General features: G+C 37.4%; 1 long non-coding RNA gene across 1 annotated transcript in view; it reads right to left on the reverse strand.

Moving 5' to 3' along the window:
• Window positions 1-327: 327 nt before the first annotated feature.
• The window catches only part of LOC122081997, a 19923-nt gene continuing 11432 nt past the window's right edge, over window positions 328-8818 (reverse strand). The window contains exon 2 of the long non-coding RNA XR_006141266.1: window positions 328-676. This is a non-coding gene — a long non-coding RNA (uncharacterized LOC122081997). The remainder of the gene's footprint in view (window positions 677-8818) is intronic.

Consider the following 8818-nt stretch of genomic DNA (forward strand, 5'->3'; position numbering starts at 1 on the left):
CATTAATTCAATTATGTCTTGGATGCAGAATGTCCCCTGCTTCCTAAGTTCCACATTATCCTTCTAGACATTATTACTTCAAGGTTAAGAATAATATGTCCAAATGCTTAAAATTGCAGCTTTTTTTTTTGTTTGGAAAAGCTTAAAGTTGCACTTGTCGCCTGCTATTTAGGATTACAAAACTATCTTATAATGATCCTCATTTGCAGAAAAAAAAAAAAAAGGTAAACTGCCTTCATTTTTCCTACATGAAAGAGAATTTCTCATATATTATCTCAAATCCATATATCTATACTTCTTTTCCACAAAAAACAAAGGCTCGTAGGATAATATCAAGGACCTTAATGGCTCATTAAATTTTATTGGAAAAATAAAACCAAGTACAATTAGAGAGGGAACCGAACCTTACATCCAACCCTTAAGTACAAGCAAGAAGGAAACAGTCCCACTCACAAAAAATACACCATAAAAGAATAATTGGAAGTCTTATGATCAAGCTCCAGTAAGCAGAGAAGCGGGTGAAGGCCAAGAAAGTAAAATGGAGAAGCAAATCACCTTACTCTTCGACCACTTCAAGACCTGGTATATATTCCAAACTTACATCAAAAACAACTGGACTATTTGGAGAAACCCTTGGTCTTCCTGGAGCTGAATTAAGCCCTTTTGGGAATGCCAACTATTACGAAATAAAAGAACAGAAAAGCATAAATTGTAAGTCTAATCTAGTATAAATAGAATGCCTAAAAAGACAGCAATGACAAGAAGGCAGTGGGACGGTTCAAACTATGATTTATCCAACTTTTGTGTGTGTGTGTGTGATGCTTCAAACTATGATCTATCCACTTTTATGTTCTCCAGAATTTAATATTTGGCCACGCTTGAACTACACATGTAGACCTGACCTTGATGGGAACCTGACTTGATTCAAAGGTAGTCTGACATGGTGTTTAGTAGCAAGAACCAATTAATAAATAATTAGTTTAACAAATCTCAGTGACTGCAGAGGTTAACGAGTGATCAGATCGCAGAAATAATTACAACTCAAAATCCAGAATAATTTTCTATGAGAACAGAATCGTAGCTTTGAATAAAGGTAGAAGTACAAGTATTCTTATGTACTGGACTGATGAAATCAAACCAAATTCAATACTGCCAATATTTTTCATATTATCAGATGCAACATATAAAAACACGATGCAGTAGTAGTTGATTAACAGTACAAGCAGAAAACCACAAAAAACAACAGCAAATATTGTGCCAATAAATCCCAGGCCATGTCCTATCCCTTGAGCATTAGCTCTTCTTAATCGAAAATATATATCAGAACAGCACCAACTTTTTACTGATATATGTCCTGAAATGTAGCTTGAATGTCTGCTCTACACCTACTTCTCTTCTTAAGAAGATACATGCTAATCTGATAATTTAATGTGTTGAGGGGTAGATGGAGAACAATGGCTACCTTATTATAAACCAGTTTAGCAAATTAGATAGAAAATTAGGAATTTCTCATAGATTAACAAATAATGGGGATATGAATTTGTAGACTTCAGATTCTCACAAGTTGGCTTGGTGGTTGTGATGCAATAGGCAATTAATTTTCCTGAGGTTTTAACATTTTTGTTAAGCTTATGGTGATGTTTTAGTAGTCATGATGACATTTATAATTTGTGGTAGTGATTAGATATGAGGAAGTCATGGTGAGTATAATTTGTGGTGAAGATCAGTTATGTTTACATTTCGTTGATAATGTAAGGCTGAAGACATGAGTACCCAACCCCAATTACAAGTCAAACTCCAACACAAAAACAAACCTAACCAGCTAGGTCAAGAACAAGCCAATTGTAAAGATTTGAGAAAACCAATAAAGCTGTCCTAGTAATCGCTGAATCAAATTAACAAAGGACTTAACACTTTATCCCCAACAAATAACAATAATTATAACCCCAAAACAATCATTGAAACTCAGAACCAGACATGACTATTAACTGAAACTGAAACAGTACCTGACTCTAGGAGATAATCAGGTCAGACAAAAGGAAATTGATAACTCACAACCCTGGCCCTTCTAATGAAGCTGAAACTTGAATCGAAGGTAGATGGTAATGGCCCAAATAATCTCTGAAAATTTTAGCTTTAGTTGATGGCTGATGGGGAAGTTTAGGAAGGTTCTTGATTCAGTCATGAATTAGGAAACTTTGTGATGTGAAATAAGAAACTGTCAAAAACTTGAGGAGGAAGCTTCAGAATGGACTCAAACCCTGATCGAAGGTATCTCCTAATGGCCGGAAAAGCTCCTCGAAAAACCACCTTTAACTGATGGTGAGAGGCTGAGATCTGCTCACTCGAAGTTGCTTCAATTTCTGGAGAAAACCCTGAACTGCAGGTCTTGGACTTGGTCTGGAAAAATCCCAGCAGTGAAAGCAACCGATGGGGCTTGCTTTTGGTCTTCAAAGATTGATGATCAGATGCTGCAACACCCAGGATAACAGAGGAAACAAATATGAAAAAGAAGAGTCGATGGAAGGGGAGAAGGGGGAAGAAGATAGATGGGATTAGGCCTCTCAACCTCTCCCTTGGGACTCTCACCCTCTCATAGTTTAGGCATCCCACACCTCAACTGAATCTCTCAGCCATGAAGATTACTTCAAATTTCATTATCTCAACTTCTCTTAAAAAAGCTTACAATGTTTGGCTTTAAATCTACAACAGTTGAGGTGTCTAAGGCATAATTTTTAAGGCGGTAACGCGACGGAGGCGTTTGAGGGTCTTTCGGAGTGCCTTAGCGATAAGGCGGGCATAAAGCGTCGCCTTATCGACCAAAGCGTTCCTGTGTAATTTTTTTATAAAACCAATCTATTTGGCTCAAATCCTAGTTGAATCCTATTACTCATATGTTAAATAAATATTAAAGGTTCATATTCATACCAATGTAAGATATTCACCAAGAAAACAAATCAATAAAGTGAATAAACTAAGTTCATCTTCATCAATCATCAATCATCAATCATATTAACATATAATATAAATACATAATTATGAAACAAAATTATAAATATAAAGAAAAGAAGACATAAAAAATACAAGTATTTGTTATACTTACCTCTATGATGCCAAAATGAGTGCCTTAGCCCTAAGGTCATCCACTATATTTCTACTCCTGTCAAAGAAGAATGAAGCTCACCGCTGCCGGAGCAAAATGGTCACCTGAATCAGTGGTTCTTCCTTGTTCCTTGATTCCTTCTCAAAGCCCTTTCTTAAAACTCTTGACAAAATCCAAACCCTGTTTGTGAATTGTGTTTTTGTTTTGTTTGTTTTGGTTATTTTTGGCGGAGTAAAGCTGATTCCATACATCTCAAGTGTTAACAAAACCATACACCTACCAATAAAAAATCTATATTTGGAATCTTCTTCAAGTAATTTTAAAATGTGTTTAAAAAAAAAAAAAAAAAAACCCATAAGGCGCCACTTCACATAAGGCAGAGCATTGCCTTACCATCTCTAGACCGCATCAGCGCCAAGTGCTGGTAAGGCGATGCCTTAGCAGCGCCTTAAAAACTATGGTCTAAGGAGTCTTTTGAACTTGTAAGTTCACTTTATTATAGATGAAGCACACTACCCTACAGTTAGAAGAAGTCTAACCATGTGCTCTTCTTTTCACCCCTACGTTAACTCTCTTCTTTCTCTCCCCCCTCCCCCCTTTCTTCTCTCCCTCTTCGTCTTCACTGATCCGGGCTATCTTTTGACCCCCCAAAAAATAAAATCCTGGCTATCAAGATCAGATTAAATTACATGGTATCAAAACGACGAAGAAGAAAAAAAAAAAAAAAAATCTCATGTGGATGTTGTTCTATTCTGTCTCAACATTCTTCATTGTTTTGTTCTTGGTGAAACCCTAGTTGGGCAAGTATGAATACAAAACTAGGTTTCTCATGCTTGCCTATTGCAGTTCTTCCCTGCATGTGTAGTGTCGATGTGTTTCTGTTTTGATCTTCTTGCTGCTGCTACTGCTGTTCTTATTCTGTGTATGACATTCTCCATGGTCCGCAACTGCTGTTCTTCCCTGCGTGTGGAGTGTTGATGTGTTTCTGTTTTGGTCTTCTTGTTGCTGCTACTGATGTGTTCTTATTCTCTGTGTATGAGGTTCTCCATGGGTCTGACTGCTGGTATTTCTTTCCTGTGCAGGATACGTCTCTCCTGCAATATTGCTGTTGATTGTCCCTTGCCGCTATTGTTCCTACTTCTTACTGTTTGTAGTCCATATGTAGCTTTCTTGATTTTCTGATCAAGAAATCTCTTTCTCCACGTTGGTATTGATACTTGAAGGAAGGGAATCTACCCTTGGATGTGAGTCATCCTTTGATAGATTCTTCTCTGCCCTATAAGGAGTGCTTGATTAAAATTTCAACCTGATCAGTTGGGTTGATTGAACCAAGAGGGTTGCTCAGTTGACAAAGACCAACACCTCAAAATTAAGAGGTCATGAGTTCAACTCTCCTTGGGCCCTTACTATCCCAAGGGAAAAGAAAAAAAAAAAAAAGTTAGGTTGATTGGAAGTTCTGCTGGTTCATATTTTTTAGGGCTTTGAGTTTCTAATTATGTTCCACTGCAGTATTTCCTTTCTGTCCATTGGATTTTTATTACTTTTCTAGAAGTTAACTCTTGTGTCTAAGATCTCCACTCGATGGGAGTTTAAAGGAGATCGGATTGTTGGACTGTGAGATATGAGTTGTTCTAATATTTAATGTAAGGGTATTGAGAGATCAATAATCCCCAAAAATCCAACTACACCAAGCATTAGGATAGATAAATCTGAAAAACAGATATAGAAATAAGCCCCATAACAGGGCAGAACTAGGGCTGCCTGCGGTTGGAAGTAAAGGCTCAGAATGGGGCCAAACTTCAATCAAGTGGAGGGGTTAGGGTGCTGAACAAAACCCTAAAATATCTTCGAAATCTTCTGGCTGGTTACAGAGATCTGCACCTTTAGGGAATATGCCCAAACTCCTATATATGTTTTGGTAACAACAAACAATCAATAGCTTTAACTGTGTGTGCTAAGCTATGCATATTCAGAGTATCAAGTCAAGACACAAAGACTTAAGAGTGGAAGCTTCAAGACAAGATGAAGATGATGAAGTGCAAAAGTGGAAACATCAAGTGATGATGAAGATTCCAAGTATCAAGTCAAGATGAAGACTTCTAGGATAGATTAGATTCTTCATATTGTAACTTGTACTTTCAATACATATATGTGCACGGCTGCACGCACACCATGCATTGTATATCATCATATTACAATGATCTTAGGACATCTTTTGACCAAGCATGGAAGTCCATAGGTGCGGTAGAACATATTTAGAAATATATGTTCTAGTGAAAAACACAATGACCAGACTCAATAGAATTTTGGGCAACCTTAGAGTTGGTATCAGGAGATGGACCTTTCATGAAAGTTGCAGGAAATCGAGTCATGATTCCAACGTAATTCTCAGTGTTGTGTGATTGTGCTTATTTTATTTTATTCCGCATTTCTTATTTACAATCATGCTTGGGACATTATTTCGAAAAGAACTAAAATTCCACTAGTATAACATATTCACCGCCCTCTAGGTTATTTCAGCACCTTCTTGATTTCAGGTGTCTAAATAAGGAAACTAGGAGATTCTTCAAGAACAGCAGCAAAAACACCTCAGACGGCCACTCAATCTTGGAGGCTGGAATAAAGCCCTAGAAGGGCTTGCTGATCAGACTTCAAACTTAGGAGATATGGCCACTTGATAGTACCTCAAAACCCTAACTTCCTTGTTGAACTCGATTCTATTCTTAGACTGTTCATCAATCAGCTATGGTTGCTGGTCTTCAAACAAATAATAGAACACTCTCAGACACTCTCTCACAAACTGGAACAAAGGAAAAGAGGATGAGATGGGATAGGTGTGAGTGGGATGGCTATCTTAGCCTGAGCCTCTCACCTAAAGTTATCTTAGCTGTTAAAGAATTCTCTCTCAGAATTTTGGAAGCACAAAGCTGCAAATTTCATTCATTAATAATTGTCATAAAGTTACAGCAATGCCTTAATGGTTCAAGGTTTCCACTGATACTGTCAAAATTTTCCATGTTTCCATGGTATCCTAGGACTCCGATACCAAATACCATGTGACTTTTAAAAGTCACTGGTTTCGACTAATATCGACCAAAATTCTCAGTGTGGAAATTTTCCTTAAAATATGGGAAGTTTACTCGAAATGTGGGAATTTTCGATTGGACCAATGGGTCAACCTTTATAAAACCTTCTTAAATGGGAAACCAAGCCTTCTTATTTCAAAATTACCCTCTCCCCTATTTCTTCTCTATGAAGTGAGAAACTTGGGAAAACACTTAAGATTTTGTCCTTATGCCATCAAATCTTCATTCTAAGCTTGAATCTTGCACATTCATAGCAAGTCTGCCTGAGGAAGGGAGCTTGGACCAAAAAAGGTAAATGCCATCTCCCCAAACATTGTGTGCCATCCTTCGAGATTACCGGTTCATTTGGATATGGCGGTGGGAATGGACACTAGGGTGGATCTTCTACTTCATTTGGACAGGAGGGTAATTCAGTCATCTAATGTTGACAATATCTTTGGATATCCATCCATACCTTGTATGCCACATCCACATCCTATCACTATGATCTATGACTGAGCCACTCCCTAGGCTGGGATACCTAACTAATGTTGATGATGCATCTTATAGATGGGCAGTGACGGACTACCAAAACAATTAGGCCTAAAACATGTCATGGGGCTCGTATGTGGTGCCTTCAGAGGAGCAACCATGTGCAGTGGTACACAACTCGTGGACTCGAACCGCCTAGACACTCTACTTGGAATTGGTTGTTGAGTGTTGAGTGTTGACTATTGAGACTTGAGACTTCAGAGATAACTCACATTATGTAATATTATTATTTATTTTGGATCCTTTACATTATGTTTTGTTTTTTTTTTTTAACTTTTAATAATGTATTTCACATTTTCAGTTAATAACTTATATATGTACTTATGTAGTATAGTTTCAGTCAACAACTTAACGTACATTAGCAAACTTTTGTTAACACCACAAGTATGACTTTAGGTGTTTTCCATGAAACTAATTATGTGAATAGGTTAGAAATGTCTAAAATAGGAAGTACACAAAAAATCAGGCAAGAAAAAAACACATTTTGGGAGTCAAAATCAAGGTTTCCACCAAACCAAGAAAATTTCCTTGGTTTCCTTGAAATTTCCCAAATTTTGACCAAAATTTCGGTCTCCCTAAGGGTCGAAACCCGATATTTTGAACCTTGAATGCCTCTTTTATAGAGGTTTAGGACTCCAACACAAAATAGGAAACCTAATTAGTTTACGGCAATATCTATTAGGTAACCTACTTAGCTTAGAACTTAAGCTACTAACTGATTAATTGACTTGTCCACCAAAAAACAAATTAAAAACAATGTCAAATTCGAAATAAAACTTTCTAAAAGTAAACCTAAGTCTCCAACATAGAGTACGACTAAATAAACAATAAAACAGATCCTAACTAGGAATCACATGAGAGTTCTAAGGCTAGCTGTGGCCAGATTCGATCAGACCAGATTTGGGCTGATGGGCTGGTTCGATTGGCTGGCTTTCTTCCTTCTTTTGTAGTATAGACCACCATGTCTATCTATACATCAGCTCCCCCTCTTAAAATCATTCGTCTCCGACGAATGGAGAAATGACATGTAGCGCTTGTAGAGATCTGCATCACTGCGCTGAAAATCATTGGCATGGATCCAAGTAGCATCATTGATGGGTCATCCTTTCCATTTGAGGAGAAATGAGTAGTAACCTTTACCACCATGAACTATAGTGAACTTGTTGTTAAGGACATCTTCAATAACATCCTCTGTAGGGGTCACAAATTGGGAAGCCGTAATGCATGCTCCGTATCACCTTCATCAGAATGATGACCTACAGAGAGTGTAAAATCGACAAGATTGAACACTGTTGATCTCCATGGATGGAGGCAACTTTAACATGTAGGCATTGGGACCAATACGCTTTAAGATCTTGTACGGACCCACATTTCAAGGATGGAGCTTGTGCATAGTACTAGGAGGAAAACGATCAGGTTAGATCCGAACCATCACCATATCACCTAGTTGAAATTCCACATACGGCAATGCCAATTAGCTATAGCTTGATAGCCTTCAAGTTGAAAATGATCAGGTGAGATCCGAACCATCACCATATCCCTCCATCCCTTTGTAAGTGAGGCCAATAGTACAAATTGGCCACTATTCCGCTTTTTGTTGGTTCTAACAATTGAGGAGTTCATATCTATTATGTTTGAAATCCACTCTTTTTCTACAAAATGAGATGTTTTGAAGGTTGCCCCTAGCAGATGTTGATGATGGTTATTATACTACTGTGGAATGATTATATATATATATATATATATATAAACCATTTTCTGCCCTGTGGGTACCTTGGTTCTGTGTTTTCAAGTTGTTACTGTGATATTGGAATTATCATCCTATGTATTATTTTCCCACATGTTGTGCTACACATGAGGGGGAGAATGGAGAATTGGTGATATAGATTCTCCCCATTGCATTATCTGCATATCTTTTTAAGATTATATATTTTAATTTGTCTTCTCATAAAGATTACTTGTCTCCTTGTTGAAAAATATTTCTGTCTTGATGAAAATTATTTACCCATCTCCTCACTGAATTTTTTTTTTTTGGGTGAATAAATAATTCATTACCAAAGAGAAGAATATGCAAGGGAGGGAAGAGGGGGGGGGGGGA

The sequence above is a fragment of the Macadamia integrifolia genome, chromosome 6 (assembly GCF_013358625.1).
Source record: "Macadamia integrifolia cultivar HAES 741 chromosome 6, SCU_Mint_v3, whole genome shotgun sequence".
Lineage (NCBI taxonomy): Eukaryota > Viridiplantae > Streptophyta > Magnoliopsida > Proteales > Proteaceae > Macadamia > Macadamia integrifolia.